The 21,036-nt window shown below is 41.4% G+C and overlaps 1 protein-coding gene across 2 annotated transcripts in view; it reads right to left on the bottom strand.

The window, feature by feature from the left end:
- Positions 1–20,698, bottom strand: part of LOC110524112 (mitochondrial inner membrane protease subunit 2) — a 148,511-nt gene extending 127,813 nt beyond the window's left edge. Inside the window, exon 1 of one of the 2 annotated variants that reach the window (XM_021603465.2) lies at positions 20,550–20,698. The gene's annotated coding sequence lies outside the window, so the exon portion shown is untranslated. The remainder of the gene's footprint in view (positions 1–20,549) is intronic. The other variant, XM_036979007.1, reaches the window with a different exon arrangement.
- Between the last annotated feature and the right edge of the window lie 338 nt (positions 20,699–21,036).

Below are 21,036 nucleotides of genomic sequence, written 5' to 3'. Positions count from 1 at the left end.
GCAGAGCACCCCCACAACATGATGCTGCGACCCCCGTGCTTCACGGATGGGATGGTGTTCTTCGGCTTGCAAGCCTCCCCCTTTTTCCTCCAAACATAACGATGGTCATTATGGCCAACAGTTCAATTTTTGTTTCATCAGACCAGAGGACATTTATCCAAAAAGTACGATCTTTGTCCCCATGTGCAGTTGTAAACCGTAGTCTGGCTTTTTTATGTCGGTTTTGGAGCAATGGCGTCTTCCTTGATGAGCGGCCTTTCAGGTTATGTCGATATTAGACTCCTTTTACTGTGGATGTAGATACTTTTGTACCGGTTTCCTACAGCATCTTCACAAGGTCCTTTGCTGTTGTCCTGGGATTGATTTGCACTTTTTGCACCAACGAACACGTCTCCTTCCTGAGCAATGTGGTCAAAGGTGTTTATACTTGCGTACTACTGTTTTTACAGATGAACGTGGTATCTTCAGGCATTTGGAAATTGCTCCCAAGGATGAATCCGATTCGTGGAGATCTACAATTTTTTTTCTGATGTCTTGCTGATTTATTTAGATTTTCCCATGATATCAAGCAAAGAGGCACTGAGTTGGAAGGTAGGCCTTGAAATACATCCACAGGTACACCTTCAATTGACTCAAATGATGTCAATTAGAATATCAGAAGTTTCTAAAGCCATGACATCCTTTTCTGGATTTTTCCAAGCTGTTTAAAAGGCACAGTCAACTTAGTGTATGCAAACTTCTGACCCACTGGAATTGTGATTCAGTGAATTATAAGTGAAATAATCTGTCTGTAAACAATTATTGGAAAAATGACTTGTGTCATGCACAAAGTAGATGTCCTAACCGACTGCCAAAACTAAAGTTTGTTAACAAGAAATTTGTGGAGTGGTTGAAAAATAAGTTTTAAAGACTCCAACCTAAGAGTATGTAAACTTCCTACTTCAACTGTATATTGCTCATTTTATGTCTGCTGCAGAGAGAGAGAGCATGAGTTTTGATCAGTCAGGGAGATAAATATGTTGGCTCACTATTTAAAAATAAGATGGAGAACAGTTTTGGCACAGGTACAGCCGACTATCTCTAGCTAACACTACCTTCAGTAGCAAAAAAAATCTAATTATAATAATGCGATATGTAACTGCATAGATGTTTTCCCCTCATCACTACTAGACAATACAGTAAAACAGTATAGATCTGTAAACCCATTAGGATACTATTTCCACCACATTACCCGGTATCTGGGAAACAAAAGTCTAGTTTCTCAATGTAAATTTCCCCATGCGTTTTCTCCATTCAGCCATGACAAGACTACAGAGCGAGGAGAGAGCGTGAATGCAGTATCAAAGAAAGAGTCAGAATAAGAAAGGTGAGACAGAGGTTATAGAGCTTGAGGTATAGCCCGAGGTACCGGAGTTGGCTGATGGTATGTCAAGGTAACACACTGTGTGTGTGTGTGTGTGTGTGTGTGTGTGTGTGTGTGTGTGTGTGTGTGTGTGTGTGTGTGTGTGTGTGTGAGCATGTGTGTGTGTGAGTGCACACAGGCTAATGCATGAGGAATTAACTTTTCCTCCCCACACTGAGCCATGACCAACCACCCTAAACCTCACCTCTCCTGGTTCTTTTCTACCATAGGTTTTGCATTTTGTGCCACTGGCCCGAAACATCTTCCTTTACAGTATTATCTGTCGGCCTATCAATCGTGCACAGAGGGCCTTAGCGTGGCATTGTTTACTGTGATTTGACAACTGCACTCAAAGCACATTAAAAAGTGAGCTCCACTGAGGGAAAAAGCCTTCATCAAGTCTTGAGGCAAATGCATTAATACTGCCGACACGGTGACAAACGAGTTAACGCACTACATCCCTCTTTGAGCATTTTGTATTCATGTCAATACCCAAATGTGCAGGAGCAAGCTCTGTAACGAGCTGTGGCAATACACTAGACAGGTTATCATATACAAGCATTTATCTGGTGATGTTACTCTATTGTGCTGCTCCGTAAAAGCGGGCATCCGAGATTTTGTTGCTGAAAAAGACAATGGACTGTAGTTGTTACAAAGTCATGACAGTGTAGCTACCCAAAGTAATCCGTTTATGAAGCCCATATCTGAACATTTCCAAAAATACATTGGAACTAAGAATGGAACTAGCATAGGCCTAAGCCTTATGAAAACAGAGTTTCTATTGGTGTCGCATACTCTCTGAAAAATACACAAAATGGCATTTCCATTTCAAAAGGACCCATGGGCACCAACATGTGAAGCGCATGTCAAATTGAGCGTTAAATGAAAGCTAAGAGTCTATATTTTTTTTTAATGAAGGCATATAAACATTTTTCAACCATTTTCCATCCCCAAAGAATTGGAATAAGCTAAGTCTTTGATTTCTGGTCAAATAGATGGAAAAGGGGTCTTAGACAACATCTACCAGAAAAAGTATTCAAAGGTATTAGGGCCTCCAGAGTGGCACAGCGGTCTAAGGCGTCACTAAAGACCATGGTTCGATCCCGAGCTGTATCACAACTGGCCGTGATCGGGAGCCGCATAGGGCGGTGCACAATTGGCCCAGTGTCGTCCGGGTTAGGGGAGGGTTTGGCCGGGAGGGCTTTACTTGGTTCATCGCGCTCTAGCGACTCCTTGTGTCGGCCCGGGTGCCTGCAAGCTGACCTCAGTCGTCAGTTGAACATTCTTTCCTCCAACGCATTGCTGCGGCTGGCTTACGGGTTAAGCGGGCAGGTGGTAAGAAGCGCAGTTAGGCGGGTCATGTTTCAGAGCATGACTCGACCTTCGACCTCCCAAGGCCATTGGGGAGTTGCAGCGATGAGACAAGATCGAAATTGGGGAGAAAATGGGGGTAAAATACACACACAAAAAAAGGGATTACAATAGAAATACATCAAAACACAATAATGCCAACTAATATCAACACTTATGTTCAGTTTTGAAGAAATTATTTGCATTCTGTACTTTTTAAAGAAACATTCCCTTGCGCCTGGTAATTCCTTTACCAAAAACCCACATAGATATTTTCTCAATTCTATCCCTCATGAGAAGGGAGGATAATGAATGTTCACAGAAGCAACAAGTCAAGGTAGTTAGTTGTAGTTTCTTTAACTGATATCAAATTTATTTACAAATTATTAAGTGATTAAAACTCGTAATTCTGTTACCAAATCGGTAAAAATCTGTAACGGAATTACTGCAATTGAATTGTCTACAATGGGAAATCGTAGTAGTCACAAACCATAGTTCTGACCACCTGCTACTGTCCCCCCTTCCACTGGCATACTGTTCTGTTCAGCTTAGTGATGTTAATAGTTAAACGTTAGTCAGTTAGCCGCCAAAAATAAATGTAAAAGGTCATGCTTATCAGTCTATAGTATGCAAACATACTTTCATGGAATTAAATTGGTGTCAGAATGAAACAATTCTCGTCAGTCATAAATCCGGAATTATTATTTTGCCCAAAACAGTAATGTACAGTGAATTTATAAAGTTAGGAAGTAGCCTGCTTAACATCAACTAATGCCAGAGTGGAGACTCATTGCTAGGCAACTCACAGATGCAGGCTGCAGCAGTGGAGCTGAGGGAGAGACCGAGTGGAGCAGCACGCAGCAGCTAACAACAGCTAAGCTAGGAACCGATAAAGTTCTTCAGAATGTTCTCTCCTGTTCTACTGGTTTTTATATCAACTTTCTTTCGTTGTCCAAAAGCATTATCCTAGTCCTGTTAACAACCCATCCTAGTTGTTGCATATTTAGATTTCCCCTCTTTCTAAGTTTCTAACGGAGATGCTCACCTCTGCCACATGAAACCCAGGGCCGGCGACATTCAATCTCACAGGGGGGACAACTATGGAACCTGTGTGTGCACGCGCTTGCACAATTTCTTTAATGGGTGTTACAGTAAAGACCATAGTTGGCTCGTGAGTTTTACGTTTGGGGATGCTTACAATTTATCCGACCATTTCTACCAATCTGCGTGCCAGTTATGATTGCTGACAGGTGTATAAAATAGGTCACACAGTCATGCAATCTCCATAGACAAACATTGGCAGTATAATGACCTTCATGGGCCTCTTAGTTTCAGTGAAGAGAAATCTTAACGCTACAGCATACAGTAACATTCTAGACGATTCTGTACTTCCAACTTTGTGGCAACAGTTTGTGGGGCGAGCGGTTTGCTGATGTTAGCGTTGTGAACAGAGGTTATGGTATGGGCAGGCATAAGCTGCGGACGACGAACACAATTGCATTTTATCGATGGCAATTTGAATGCACAGAGATACCGTGACGAGATCCTGAGGCGCATTGTCGTGCCATTCATCCACCGCCATAACTTAATGTTTTGGCATGATAATGCACGACCCCATGTCGCAAGGATCTATACACAATTCCTGGAAGCTGAAAATGTCCCAGTTCCTCCATGGCCTGCATACTCACCATACATGTCACCCATTGAGCATGTTTGGTATGGTCTGGATCAACATGTACAACAGTGTGTTTCATTTCCCGATAATATCCAGCAACTTCAAACAGCCATTGAAGAGGAGTGGCACAACATTCCACAGGCCATAATCAACAGCCTGATCAACTCTATGCAAAGGAGATGAAGCAAATGGTGGTGACACCAGATACTGATTGGTTTTCTGATCCATACTGTACCCCTACCTTTTTTTATGCATCTGTGACCAGAGAAGGGAGAAACTCCCTAAATACAGATGTGCCAAGCTTGTAGCGTCATACCCAAGAAGACGCTGTAAGGCTGTAATCGCTGCCAAAGGTGCTTCAACAAAGTACTGAGTAAAGGGTCTGAATACTTACACTACCGTTCAAACGTAGTGTAAGTATTTTGTCCGTTAAAATAACATGAATTAGTTCAGAAATACAGTGTAGACATTGTTAATGTTGTAAATGACTATTGTAGCTGGAAACGGCAGATTATTTTAATGGAATAGGCATACATTATCAGCAACCATCACTTCTGTGTTCCAATGGCATACTGTGTTAGTTAATCCAAGTTTATCACTTTAAAAAGGCTAATTGATCATTAGAAAACCCTTTTGCAATTATGTTAGCACAGCTGAAAACTGTGGTGCTGATTTAAAGAAGCAATAAAACTGTCCGTCTTTAGACTAGTTGAGTATCTGGAGCATCAGCATTTGTGGGTTCGATTCCATGCTCAAAATGTCTAGAAACAAATAACTTTCTTCTGAAACTTGTCAATCTATTCTTGTTCTGAGAAATGAAGGCTATTCCATGCGAGAAATTGCCAAGAAACTGAAGATCTAGTACAACGCTGTGGACTACTCCCTTCACAGAACAGTGCAAACTGTCTCTATCCAGAATAGAAAGAGGAGTGGGAGGCCCCGGTGCACAACTGAGCAAGTGTGTCTAGTTTGAGAAACAGACGCCTCACAAGTCCTCAACTGGCAGCTTCATTAAATAGTACCCGCAAAACACCAGTCTCAGCGTCAACAGTGAAGAGGCGACTCCGGGATGCTGGCCTTCTAGGCAGTGTTGCAAAGAAAAAGCTGTATCTCAGACTGGCCAATAAAACGAAAATATTAAGATGGGCAAAAGAACATAGACACTGGACAGAGGAACTCTGCCTAGAAGGCCAGCATGTATTTAAAAAATGTAATAAAAAGAAGCAGCTTGCTTGTTTAAGGCTAAATTTATTTCGGAATTGGAACCAGATTTTAAGGGAGTTCTTGACAATGGGATTCAGAACACGCCTAGGTTCATGAGCAGTGGGGAGCACAAGAGCGAGACAGGAGAAGTTGGAAGGCTTGACTAACTCCATGATGGCCCAAGTTGGACCATCCTAGTTTTCAAATTTAGAAACTCAATAAACACATTTAGATATATTTGTTGGCCAGTAGTAGTGTAAAAAAAATGGGAAGGCCCAGTCAGCCTGCGGGCCCTTCTCATTTGTGGATTTGACTTATTCCAAATGAAGTTGGAAATGTAGCTCTCCAGTTGTTTGAACATCGACTTTGGCAAAAAAGTGGGAATCATTTGGATTAAGTACAACAACCTAGGTAGTACAGTCATCAACAGAATTAATGCGACCTGCTAATGAAATGGGAAGAGATGACCAATTTATATTTAAACAGAGCCTTAAATGAGCGTCACCTTTATCCCCAAATAAGTAAAGACCTGATGCTTCACCTTAAATGGGAAATTGGCATACCCAATACCTTCTGCTAACTGATTAATGGGGAGCAGCACACTTTGTTAGGTTTAACATAACCAGAGAATGTCCCAAAACCTTGTAGCATGTCCAAGAGATAAGGTATAGACTCCACAGGGTTAGAGATGTATAAAATAAGATGTGTTTTAGTATTCCCTTAAACCTCTCCTCTGGGTGCAGGGTGATAGCAAGAGGCTCAATGGCCATATCAAATAGGAAAGGGGATAAACAGCAACCCTGCCTGGCCCCCCTGTGGAGAGGGAAATAGCTGGAGGTAACACTGTAGTTGCAAACAGAAGCCACTGGGGACGAGTACAAATTCTTAATCTAGGAAAGGAATGACGGGTCAAACCCAAATCTCTCTAGTATTGTAAATAGTTATTCCCATCAACCCAGTCGAAAGCCTTCTCAGCATCAAGACAGATTACGACCTCTGGCTGTGGAGTTGAGTGGGCAGTATAAAGAACATTAAATAGCCGCCGCATATTATAGAAAAATTGCCTACCTGAGATAAATCTGGTTTGGTTAGAGTTAATTATGAGGCATCACTGTCTCTAAACGGCATGAGAGAACATTAGTGAGAATTTTACAAAATCGCAGCACAAAGGCTTATAGGGCTGTAAGAGCCACAGTCTAGGGGATTCTTGTCCTTTTTAAGCAAAATCAAAATAGTCGCCTGGGTAAGTGTCTGGGGCCGTTTCTGACTAAAAAAACATTTAATTGTACATTGAGCTGAGGATAGGGAATAGTTTAGAAGAGAATGTTTATCAAATTCAATAGGGAAGCCATCAGGCCCAGGGGCTTTATCGCTCTGCATGGACTGGATTGCCAGAGTAGCTTCATCATCACTTATTCAGGCATCCGTATTAGTTTGTTCATTTTAATTGAGACAGGGGATGTCCAGATTGTCTAGAAATGCATGCATCTGAGATGTGTCAGGAAGAGCAAAGAGCAGAGTAGAATTGCTTAAATTGATTGTTGATTTCTTTGGGATTGGTAGAAGTTAAATCAGAAGCAACACAGACTTCAGGTATGGTGCCTCTAGCAGCGGATTGTCGAAGCTTGTGAGATAACAACTTGCCAGCCTTCTCTCTCTGTTCATAAAATGTCTGACTCGACTTAAACAGAAGCTGCTCCGTTTGTTTAGTGGTAAGATTGTCAAATTCCAATTGGTGTAGCAGTCTCTCTTTGTAGAGTTCAGGAGTCAGAGAAGAGGCATACCTGTTGTCCACATCTAGAATGAGTTGAGATGGCTCCCATAAGCGTTTTGTGCACTGTTTATCGTCATAGGCTGTGTATGAAATAATTTGGCCCCTTAGATATGCTTTTAACGACTACCACGCAGTAGAGTGAGACACGTCAGGGGTGCGGTTGATATGTATAAAGATGTGTATTTTTTAAAGGAATTCCAGGATAGTAGTAGTGGGTCAAGTCGTCACGTGTTGTGACGCAGTACTGCCCGGAAAGCGGATATCTAGCAGGACAGGGCAATGGTCTGAGATAATGATGCTGTGATATTGGCTATTAGAATTCTATTGTCCGGCAGGAAAAAGTCAATCCTAGAGTACGAGTGGTGGACTGGAGAAAAAAGGAGTACTGTTTAGCAGTGGGATTGCTCCTGGCTCCTGGCTCCTGGCTCCTGGCTCCTGGCTCCTGGCTGCCCCTCTGGCCTCAGCACCACAGTTGGAGTGAAATATTTGGTCTACTTATTCCATCCTCTCTTTAGTTTATCATGGTTGCTACCGGAGATGGGTTTCTTGGAGAAAAACAATGTCCGGACTTAAAGACTTAAGATGAGCATAAACTCGGCTACGCTTGACCACATGGTTAATTCCTTTTAAGTTCCAGCTGATAAAGCAAGTGGAGCCTGGAGTATGTGAATCTGGCATTCATCGTTTAGTTTTTTTAAAGTTTTTCTTTATTTAACCTTTATTTAACTAGGCAAGTCAGTGAAGAATAAATTCTTATTTACAACGGCCAAACCCGGACGACGCTGGGACAATTTTGCGCCGCCCTATGGGACTCTCAATCACGGCCGGTTGTGATACAGCCTGGATACGAACCAGGGTGTCTGGAGTGACGGCTCTAGCATTGAGATGCAGTGCCTTAGACCGCTGCACCACCTGGGAGCCCCCAACTTAGAAATTAATGTTAGTACAATCACATGGCCAGTGTAAGAATATAAAGAAAACAACAAAAAACAGCTAAAAACAAAAAATACCCAGAAGAAAACCTTGGACCCCAATGCTGGCCTTCCCCCTGTTGGAAGGCTGCATCTACCTCCCCTAGACTAGAGCAAAATACTACCGTGTTAAACTGAACCTCAGTAGAGATCTATCCAACTAAATATTGAATCACTTATTAATAAGGGAGCAGGTCGATACAACGCACACATATAAAGTGAATCGATTGAGTGCTCTACGATAATGATGGCTGGTCGACGAATCACCCTCAGATGATTCGTTGAGACCCCCGAGACAAAAGTACAAAAGGTATTTTATAGCCAAGATACATGACGAACAACAGATGTATAGAATGGGTCACAAGGTTAAGATTTGTATGAAAGATACTTATAATTCACAGCAGACCGTATCTGCTGTTAAAACAGTTCTCTCTCCCTGGTACCATATAGAACAGAAACATTAACTCATGCTCTGGAATGCGGCCTTTTGAGGTTTTATCACCCAAAAGACATGGTAAATCTCCTGTCAGTGTTATCTCCCAGAGGCCCATCCTCAGTAGAACACACACAGGTGAGCCTTCTACCAACCCTTTATTCTGTTGCATAAACTAACCGTTTGATGCAATAATAGCATTATAACATAATCTTGTCATTTCCACCACAAATGTCAGAAAAAAAGTGAGTTGGGTTTGATTCCTAATTAAATGTTACAAAATTAACACGGTAGGAAAGGTGTTGGTCAAGTATTAATAGTTAATTGTTCTCCCTAGACAGGAGCACCGAGAAAACGTTGCTGCTCACCAGCGCCTCCATATTAATATAATATTGAATGCATTAACAGAAATTACCGTAACCAAACAAACATTGTAGATTACAAATTATGCTAATTAACTTAACCAAATGTACTACTGGTGACACTGGTGTGCCACCTCCGCAGCCTCCGCAATGGATTAGTCCAATCAGACAGGCATGAATCAGGTGTCTCGTGTGCCGTATATTTTTTTTTATAGATATTTTTGCCACTGCTCGACTAAAGAAAATCTTGGTCAAACAGCCAATCGACCAAACAATCGACCGGTTGAGTAAATGAGGTCAGCCCTATAAAACAGTATGTAAACATTATTAAAGTGAAAAGTGTTCTATTATTAAAGTGACCAGTTTTCCATGTACACTACCGTTCAAAGGTTTTGTGGTCACTTAGAAATGTACTTGTTATCCATGAAAAAAATAAAAGAAATGAGTTGCAAGATGAATAGGAAATATAGTCAAGACGTTAACAAGGTTATAAATAATAATGAATTTTAATTGAAATAATAATTGTCCTTCAAACTTTGCTTTTGTCAAAGAATCCTCCATTTGCAGCAATTACAGCCTTGCAGACCTTTTGACATTCTAGTTGTCAATTTGTTGAGGTAATTTGAAGGGATTTCATCCCACGCTTCCTGAAGCACTTCCCACAAGTTGGATTGGCTTGATGGGCACTTCTTACGTACCATGTGGTCAAGCTGCTCCCACAACAGCTCAGTAGGGTTGAGATCCGGTGACTGTGCTGGCCACTCCATTATAAACAGAATACCAGCTGACTGCTTCTTCTCTAAATAGTTATTGCATAGTTTGGAGCTGTGCTTTGGGTCATTGTCTTGTTGTAGGAGCAAATTGGCTCCAATTAAGCGCAGTCCACAGGGTATGGCATGGCATTGCAAAATGGAGTGATAGCCTTCCTTCTTCAAGATCCCTTTTACGCTGTACACATCTCCCACTTTACCACCACCAGACCATCACATTGCCTCCACCATGCTTGACAGATGACGTCGATCTCCAGCATCTTTTCATTTTTTCTGCGTCTTCCAAATGTTCTTCTTTGTGATCCGAACACAAACTTAAATTTGTCTGTCCATAAAACTTTTTTCCAAACTTCCTCTATCCAGTGTCTGTGTCCTTTTGCCCATCTTTTCTTTTATTGGCCAGTCTGAGATTTGGCTTTTTCTTTGCAACTCTGCCTAGAAGGCCAGCATCCCGAAGTCACCTCTTCACTGTTGACGTTGAGATGCGGGTTGTTTTGCGGGTACTATTTAATGAACCTGCCAGTTGAGGACTTGTGAGGCATCTGTTTCTCAAACTAGACACTAATGTAGTTGTCCTCTTGCTCAGTTGTGCACCGGGCCTCCCACTCCTCTTTCTATTCTGGTTAGAGACAGTTTGCACTGTTCTGTGAAGGGAGTAGTACACAGTGTTGTACAAGATCTTCAGTTTCTTGGCAATTTCTCACATGGAACAGCTTTCCTTACTCAGAACAAGAATAGACTGACGAGTTTCAGAAGAAAGTTCTTTGTTTCTGCCCATTTTGAGCCTGTAATCGAATGCACAACTGCTGATGCTCCAGATACTCAGCTAGAAGGCCAGTTGTATTGTTTCTTTAAATCAGCACCACAGTTTTCAGCTGTGCTAACATAATTGCAAAAGGGTTTTCTAATGATCAATTAGCCTTTGAAAATGATCAACTTGGATTAGCTAACACAGTATGCCATTGGAACACAGGAGTGATGGTTGCTGATAATGGGGAATAAATAAATCAGCCGTTTCCAGTAGAGGTTGACTGATTATTATTTTTCAACGCCGATACCGATTATTGGAAAACCAAAAAAAAAAGCCAATACCGATTAATCGGACGATTTATTTATTTTTTACATTTGTAATAATGACAATTACAACAATGCTGAATGAACACTTATTTTTACTTAATTTAATATAATACATCAATAAAATCAATTTAGCCTCAAATAAATAATGAAACATGTTCAATTTGGTTTAAATAATGCAAAAACAAAGTGTTGGAGAAGAAAGTAAAAGTGCAATTTATTGCCATGTAAAAAAGCTAAAGTTTAAGTTCCTTGCTCAGAACATGAGAACATATGAAAGCTGGTGGTTCCTTTTAACATGAGTCTTCAATATTCCCAGGTAAGAAGTTTTAGGTTGTAGTTATTATAGGCATTATAGGACTATTTCTCTCTATACCATTTGTATTTCATATACCTTTGACTATTGGATGTTCTTATAGGCACTATAGTATTGCCAGTGTAACAGTATAGCTTCCATCCCTCTCCTCGCTCCTACCTGGGCTCGAACCAGGAACACAACGACAACAGCCACCCTCAAAGCAGCGTTACGCATCGCTCCACAAAAGCCGCGGCACTTGCAGAGCAAGGGGAACAACAACTCCAAGTCTCAGCGCGAGTGACGTTTGAAACGCTATTAGCGCGCATCCCGCTAACTAACATCGGTTACACCAGCCTAATCCCGGGAGTTGATAGGCTTGAAGTCATAAACCGCTGCTGACAAACGCACGAAAATGCTGTTGGAATGAATGCTTACGAGCCTGCTGCTGCCTACCACCAGTCAGTCAGAGTGCTCTATCAAATCATAGACTTAGTTATAACATGATAACACACAGAAATACGAGCCTTAGGTCATTAATATGGTAGATTCCGGAAACTATCATCTCGAAAACAAGACGTTTATTCTTTCAGTGAAATACGGAACCGTTACATGTTTTATCTAGCGGTTGGCATCAATAAGTATAAATATTCATGTTACATTGCACAACCTTCAATGTTATAATTATGTAAAATTCTGGCAAATTAGGCAGCCCAAACTGTTGCATATACACTGACTCTGTGTGCAATGAATGCAAGAGAAGTGACACAACCTGGTTAATATTGCCTGCTAACCTGGATTTCTTTTAGCTAAATATGCAGGTTTAAAAATATATACTTCTGTGTATTGATTTTAAGAAAGGCATTGATGTTTATGGTTAGGTACACATTGGAGCAACGATACGCACCGCATCGATTATATGCAACGCAGGACACGCTAGATAAACTAGTTATATCATCAACCATGTGTAGTTAACTAGTGATTATGATTGATTGATTAATTGTTTTTTATAAGATAAGTTTAATGCTAGCTAGCAACTTACCTTGGCTTACTGCATTCGCGTAACAGGCAGTCTCCTCGTGGAGTGCAATGTAATCAGGTGGTTAGAGCGTTGGACTAGTTAACTGTAAGGTTGCAAGATTGAATCCCCCGAGCTGACAAGGTAAAAATCTGTCGTTCTGCCCCTGAACGAGGCAGTTAACACACCGTTCCTAGGCAGTCATTGAAAATAAGAATGTGTTCTTAACTGACTTGCCTGGTTAAATAAAGATTAAATAAAGGTGTAAAAAAAAAACGTGAAATCGGCCCTAATTAATCGCCCATTCCGATTAATCGGTCTACCTCTAGTTTCCAGCTACAATAGTCATTTACAACATTAACCATGTCTACAATGTATTTCTGATCAATTTGATGTTATTTTAAATGGACAAAAAAAATGTGCTGTCTGGGCCGGCAGCCTTAAATGTCTTACTCACGTCGGCCACGGAGAACAAGAGCTCACAGGCCTCGGGAGCGGCCCGTGTTGGTGGCACTGTGTTATCCTCAAAGCAGGTGTTTAGCTTGTCCGGGAGCAAGACGTCGGTGTCCACGACATGGCTGGTTTTCCCTTTGTAATCCGTGATTGTCTGGAGTCCCTGCCACATAACGTATCGTGTCTGAGCCGTTGAATAGTGATCACTGAAGTTCCTTCATAGAAGCCGCTCTTTCGTAGGTATAATTCTGTGGGCTTTGTTCAGATAATGCATGTTATAACAACAAGATGCCCAACTCTTCACGCCCAGCATTCTCTCTTCACCCGCAAAGTTTTTGTTGCATCCTACACTACACTTGCCCACTCCATAGCAAGCTGCTCTATCCATTGGTGAAGTACTTTAATGTAGAGCTAAATTATTTTTTTAATGTGCTAATTTCAGGTTTAGGTTTAGAAAGGAACGATATAAACCGTTCGAACCGGTTCAGAACTGTAATTTGCTGGTTGGAACAGTGGAACGGAACAACAACAACAAAAATGACTCTGTTCAGAATGAAACGATTGGAAAATTATTTTGGTTCAAACCCCTGCTGCTTCATTACATAGTTAAAAAGACTGGTCCCCAGACGACAGCTAACATTCCACTTCTTGCCACTCCTGTCATTTTAAATGAGCGGAATGTAACAGCTGAACAGAGATGGCAACCAGGCTACAGTAGTTGCATGTTCAATAATATGAGATGATAGGCTCGCTATTATCCCATTAAAAAAAAAAATGTAAAAGCTCTTTTTGTAACATTTCTGTTCCATGCACAGTATATTCCGTTGGTCACATCATTTTACGGTTTGGAACGAATTTAACCATAAAAATCATTGGGCGCACGCACAACAAACGCATTTCACAAAGGCCCCATATTCAGATGCATGAGAAAGTAGATCCGTTGTTGCTGTGTTTTCCCCATTGTCTCTACCCTACATCAAATGATGAGTTCTATTTGGCTACAATTGGATTTCCAGGGCTCCGTGTATCATATCAGCCAATGAGTAATGTTCACACAGGAAAGGCATTTCAGACCAATAAATCCACCAGGGATGATACACTAAGGCACCGAGGGATACTGATTACAGCCAGACGTCACTAGCTTTCCCCAAAACTCTCTGCAGTTCTGCCGTCGCAGCATTTCTCCCCAGTTTTACCAGGAGAGCACTCCAATCCCCACAAAACCCATGACCCGGAGAAGGGGCTTGATTAGAGCTTGAAAAAAAGCCATAGCTCGGCTGTAGCAACAGAATAAACTGGAGAAAAGGGCAGGGTACCAACCAAGACTTTACCATGTCAAGACCATGCATAATACTGAGCGATGGATCAAACTTCAGAATCAATTAAATGTAGGTAATGAATGCTGTAAGGTCAAATAACCTCAATGATTGATCATTTCTTTGGATGACATTTAGGCTACAGGAATATCAGCAAACAAACACTGATGCGAGAGATGAAGTCAGTAGCCTACCTAGAAGCAAAACAATTGAGCCAAGTACCAGCTGCTCTCTCACGAAGCCATGCCTAATGTATGTTGCACTGGGAAACGTAAACTTTTGGAGCACAGCATAAACAGATGACCTCTAACACACGTAGGGCTACAATCACTGCTCGTCTCTGGTTTGTTTTAGCTAAGGCTCAAGCAGTTTCATCAAGAGAACACTCGTGAATACACAGATGAAGACACATAGATGTAGCAAGCAGACCACTGCCCCATTACTAGAGCACTGTAATCATGGGTAGTAGTATGCCTCTGGGATCCCAAAGTTCCAAATGTAATGGCTTACAAAAATACTAAACTTCTGAAAAATAAATATGGTAACTATTTGGTAAATCGGCTACGAAGACAGTATTTTTCTAGATGTTTAAGAACCCTGAAGCAACATTCAGAGCTTCAGACAGCAACACATTTGAAATCAATAATCACCATTGTCATGTGGGGGAGTGAGGGCAACAGAGCTAGGCGCCTAGCTAGTAAGGGGAAAGGGAATACCTAGTATGTTGCACAACTGAATGCATTCAATCGAAATGTGTCTTCCGCATTTAACCCTACCTCTGAATCAGAGAGGTGCGGGGCGCCTGCCTTAACCCGACGTCATCGGGGAGCAGTTGTTGTTGGGGGTTAACTGCCTTGCTCAAGGGCAGAATGGCAGATTTTTCCACCTTGCCAGCACGGGGATTCGAACCAGACATCTTTCAGTTACTGGCCCAACACTCAACCGCTAAGCTACTGGCCTGATGCTCTTAACCACTAAGCTACCTGCCGCCCATATAGCCTAAAGGAAGCGAAACATTGGTCTGAGAGCTTGCCATGCAAATCTCACCACAACCAGGCCTGTCGTCAGTTAGCCCATCTCACCAGTCCTGAAAGGTTCAGTGGGTTCAGACTCTGCATGGACTACACCGAAAGAAACAGCCTCATAACAAGCAACAAACAAATAAGTAAACTTTGTCCAGTGTGCTCAAAAACACCAACTATTTCTCTCTCCATCTTTTCACCAACTACAGGACTAAAGCACCAATTAGAGAATCCCATTATCAATATGAGAGACCCTTTTTTTTCATGAGACCCCAGAGAGAGAGAGAGACAGCACACCACTGAGAGCCAGCCAGCGAGCAGTAGATAGACTTTTCCTGATGAGTGCTTAATTAAAGACAAGAGTCCCCCGCAGATGGAGAAGTAGCACCTCACTGCCTCCGTCTGTGACTACCACTATCGCTCTGCTCAGCAGGCAGGGTCCATGTGGCCAGTCCACACAGCAAGCTGTGTGAAATGGTGCATGGCAGATGTATGTATCGTTCCCGAAGAAGGGGGGGAATGTCTGCTTTGCTGACGCTATATATTTAATCAATCTTTTTTCATTTGTGATTCATATACTGTATTACAATCTAGTTTGAGTAGTGAGGCTGGGTAGTGGTATAGTCTTCAGAAGTCTTCAAACGGTTGTATAAAATAAGTTGTACACCGACTAATCCCTTTACCCTAATCACTGTTTATTCATCTCCTCCAGACACCGAGCAGCCTGGTGTGATGTAGGGCAGGACCATGGTCGCTCAGCCAAAACTAAGGTGATTAATTGAGCTCATGGGTACTGCCCAGGCCCACAAATGGGATTTGTCTCTCAAGCAGAACATCAGACTCACTGTCTGCCTGCACTTGGAATGAGCATTACAACAAATCCCAGCTTCTGATACCTTGGGCATTCAATGGGGAGTTTGAGGTCAGTGCCAAATGTAGGCTAATCACTATGAAGGGTATAGCCTACTTATTTTTGAGACATAATACTGTAAATACCACTCAGAAGTGTAGAATAAATCAAATGTGACTCGTTTTAGGAAACTAGGTGGCACGTCACTAGTTCACAGGAGCGGCATTTGAACGTAAACATTTATTTTTTTAATAAAAATGTGTTTTTTGCCAGAATTGCCTTCTGCACCATGTGAACTTTCATGTGCTTTAATAACAACCTTGTATTCCATTCATAAATACGAAGAAAATTGTTAAATTACGAGCCTAGTTGGTTTAGCCACAGAAAAAGGCAGATAAATAATAATTTGCAAATAAATTCATTAAAAATGATACAATGTGATTTTCTAGATTTTATTTTCTCATTTTGTCTGTCATAGTTGAAGTGTACCTATGATGAAAATTACAGGCCTCTCATCTTTTTAAGTGGGAGAACTTGCACAATTGGGGGCTGACTAAATACTTTTTTGCCCCACTGTATACGGGTAAAAGTCTAGCTACACTTTCAGATAGAAGTTTCAAGTTTTGTGAGAAAGTCATTTTTATTGCAAATTAAAGCTTACTGTTAGATAGCTAGCAGACGTTAGCTTGCTGCCTCGCTAGCTAACGTTACGTGTATGATCTGTGTAGTAATATTATTTGAATCAGAAACCATTTGCATTGCTAGTTATAGCCTAATGTTAGCTAGCTAACATTGAACCTAGTTTGTTAGCTTTAGCTACCTGTAGATTCCTACTACAGCTATGATCATGTTGTATTGGTAGTAGTATGAGTTGGGATTATGCCGGTTTATTGTTTAGCTAGCTAGCTACATTTCTAAACAAAAGACCACTTTGGCCAGATTATTACATGACCCATCAAATTAGCCATGTGCGTCTGGGGATGATTACGGCCGTCTATTGGGGGGGGGGGGGGGGTTATAGCATTTCTTTCACATGACCCATCAATTTAGACAAGTGTATCGGGTAAGCGTCATCTAATAATGATCAAATATTTATCTGGACACTTTCTGTTTATGACATTGCTACAATGCAAGTAACCACTTCACTGTAACATAACGTACCTTCTGTATCCTGTGCATGTGACAAATAAACATAGATTTTATTTGATGTAGCGTGTGTTTACCACATGGCCTCACATGTGAATCCTTAAAGAGATGGGTGGGGCTAAGGCTTAAGAAGGTGTAAACGATGCTGAATGGGTGTAGACAAAGAAGAGCTCTCCAGTAGGTGTACCAAAACATTCAAGGCCATTTTCTCAAAAGTGGGGTTACTTTATCAACTTTCAAAATCAGAATTACTTTCCAATTGTTCCTCAACTGTAGTGTATGATATACCATTTTCTGAGTTACTACTTTTATCCAATGTAAGACCGAATCGAGACGGTCGGTCACAAATGTACCCTCAGTCATTATTGATGCAGCAGGGAAATAATGCCAGAGAAAACAATCTGATTGCTTGCTGCAGGGGCCAGGCACAAAAATACTTTCTTGTGAATTAGCCCACTTTATCATTGCATGATGTTTACTAGCCGACTAAAAACTCAACGATTTACAATGGAGTTGAGCAGCGACTAGTGTGGGCAGACTGGATCTCCGATGTCACATAAAATTAAGTTTTTATCAAAAACGACTGATTGTAGCACCCAAAGAATAGCCACCAATTACACAGAACAATGTTGTGTGTAATTATGATGTTGGAAGGCCTAGATGATTATCAAGGACCTCAGCCACCCGAGCCAAGACCGGTTCAGCCCGCTACAATCCAAAAAGCGAGGTGAGTACAGGTGCATCAAAGCAGGGACCAAGACTGTTAAATAGTCACCACTCGCCTGCCTCCACCCAGTACCCTGCCTCGAACTTTAGTCACTGTCACTAGCCGGCTACCACCCAATTAACTCTAACATGCACCATAGAGGCTGCTGCCCTATGTACATAGTCATGGAACACTGGTCACTTTAATAATGTCACATACTGTTTTACCCACTTCATATATATATATATATATATATATATATATATACTGTATTCTAGTCAAGGCCTATCCTATTTAACTATTGCTGTACATAGTGCCTTCGGAAAGTATTCAGACCCCTTCACTTTTTCATATTGTTACTTTACAGCCTTATTCTAAAATGTATTATATAATTTTTTTGTCCCTCAATCTACACACAATACCCCATAATGCCAAATGTATTAAACATTTTAAAATAGAAATAAAATGTACATAAGTATTCAGACCCTTTACTCAGTACTTAATTGAAGAAAACTTTGGCAGCGATTACAGCCTCAAGTCTTCTTGGGTTTGACTCTACAAGCTTGGCACACCTGTATTTTGAGAGTTCAGGTTCAAGTCAGGGCTCTGGCTGGGCCACTCAAGGATATTCAGAGACTTGTCCCAAAGACACTCCTGTGTTGTCTTGCCTGTGTGCTTAGCGTCGTTGTCCTGTTGGAAGGTGAACCTTCGCCCAAGTCTGAGGTCCTGAGCGCTCTGGAGCAAGTTTTCATCAAGGATCTCTCTGTACTTTGCTGTTTATCTTTGCCTCGATCCTGACTAGTCTCCCAGTCTCTGCCTCTGAAAAACATTCCCACAGGATGGTGCTGCCACCACCATGCTTCGCCGTAGAGATGGTGCCAGGTTTCCTCCAGATGTGACGCTTGGCATTCAGGTAAAATAGTTTAATCTTGGTTTCATCAGACCAGAGAATCTTGTTTCTCATGGTCTGAGAGTATTTAAGTGCCTTTTGGCAAACTCCAAGTGGACTGTCATGTGCCTTTTAATGAGGAGTGGCTTCCATCTGGCCGGTCTAATATAAAGGCCTGATTGGTGGAGTGCAGCAGAGATGGTTGTCCTTCTGGAAGGTTCTCCCATCTCCACAAAGGAACTCCAGAGCTCTGTCAGAGTGACCATCGAGTTCTGGCCCTTCTCCCCCGATTGCTTAGTTTGGCCGGGCAGCCAGCTCTAGAAAGAGTCTTGGAAGAAGTTTGAAACCACTTCCATTTAAGAATGATGGAGGCCATTGTGTTCATGGGGACCTTCAATGCTGCAGAATGTTGTGGGTACCATTCCCCAGATCTGTGCCTCGACACAATCCTGTCTCAGAGCTCTACGGACAATTCCTTCAACCTCATGGCTTGGTTTTTGCTCTGACATGCACTGTCAACTGTGGCACCTCATAGACAAGTGTGTGCCTTTCCAAATCATGTCCAATCAATTGAATTTACCACAGGTGGACTCCAATCAAGCTGTAGAAACATCTCAAGGATGATCAATGGAAACAGGATGCACCTGAGTTGAATTTCGAGTCTCATAGCAAAGGGTCTGAATACATATGTAAATAAGGTATGTTTTTTTATTTGTAATAAATTTGCCAAAAATTCAAAAAAACTGTTTTGCTTTATCATTATGGGGTATTGTGTAGATGGTTGAGTTTTTTTAAAGTTTTTTTAAAATCAATTTTAGAATACGGCTGTAACATAACAAAATGTCGAAAAAGTCAAGGTGTCTGAATACTTTCCGAAGGCACTGTATTCAGATTGTCTATCAATTCTGTAGATACACACTCCGGACATTGCTCATCCTAATATTTCTATATTTTTAACTTTTTAGATTTATGTATATTGTTACATATTAGTGCACTGCTGAAGCTAGGCACACAACCATTTCGCTACACCGGCAACTTATCTACTGAATATGTGTATGCGACCAATAAAATGGGATTTGATTCGGAACTCCAGTCCGCCCACACTAGTCACCGCACTAGTCCATCATAAATCGTGGAGTTGAGTTTAACCTTCTAGATGTTCACTCACCACTGGTGCGTTTTTTATGCTACACTACTGCAATAAGGGCATTTTAGTATTTAGAGTGCCTTGTTTTTTTTATATAATGAAATTGATCACGTTGACCTTATCAGGGGAAAAAAAACAAGTATACTTTTTCAATGTTGTCGTCATGGGAAACTTGTAATGGCATTCATTGAGCAGTGACCACCACAACATTGCCATCACGTGCTATTTGAATTTGATTGTGAAAATATAATAAAATGCATAATTGACTTTCATTTGTGTAGGTTAGACTCTCCGATGGTAAACAATGTGCCCTGTCTTGGTCTGCAGCACTATGCACAACATGTGTGTAGCATACTTTTGAATACTGATGACAGCTTCGGGACAAAAGCATGACAATGTATTACAAAGAAATATAAATAGTTATTTCATATATTTGTGCCACATGTTTGAAATAAACTAACCCAGTCACCTCACGACCTCATCACTGCACGGATTATGTCACGTTAGCTAGCTAGCTAGCCAGCCAAGGTTCACGCGTGCACTAGCTGTCAATGTGCATTGAAAGCAAACCACGCCAATCTCCTACTACTAAAACAGGGGAAAATATAACCAATTTCCTTCTCTTTGATACTTTCTGTTCCCCTTAAAATCCTTCGTTCTCACTCAACAGCAGCCTACATTCATTTCACCTACCAGATATTTGACTTCCGTGCTCGTTCTCCTTTCTGTCACTTCTGGAACACCCACCAGCACCCCTCCAGGTCCTAGCGAGAGTCAATTTAGTTTTGTGCATGGCATTTTCTTTCCGTCTCCTCTGTTGCCTCCCCCAAGTAAGCTGCTATGTTGACTTTACTTCATATATGGGTGCTTGATCTTATCATACAAATTCAACTTTTCTCCTCTATATTAAAGGCCCAGTGCTGTCAAAAACCTGATTGTCTTGTGTTTTATATACATTTCCACACTACAAGGTTGAAATAATATTGTGAAATTATGATAATGCCCTTTAGTGTAAGAGCTGTTTGAAAAGACCACCTGAAATTTCTGCCTGTTTTGGTGGGTTTTGGTTTTGACCTGCTGGTGACGTCACCAGGCTGTAAATTAGTTAATAGACAAATAAGAAAGAGAGTTCCAAACCTCTCTGCCAATAACAGCTAGTTTTCAGGTTTCCCCTCTCTCA

The sequence above is a fragment of the Oncorhynchus mykiss genome, chromosome 1 (genome assembly GCF_013265735.2).
Source record: "Oncorhynchus mykiss isolate Arlee chromosome 1, USDA_OmykA_1.1, whole genome shotgun sequence".
Taxonomy (NCBI): domain Eukaryota; kingdom Metazoa; phylum Chordata; class Actinopteri; order Salmoniformes; family Salmonidae; genus Oncorhynchus; species Oncorhynchus mykiss.
Note: the sequence above shows the minus strand (reverse complement) of the source record. Positions and strands in the feature narration are given on the sequence as shown.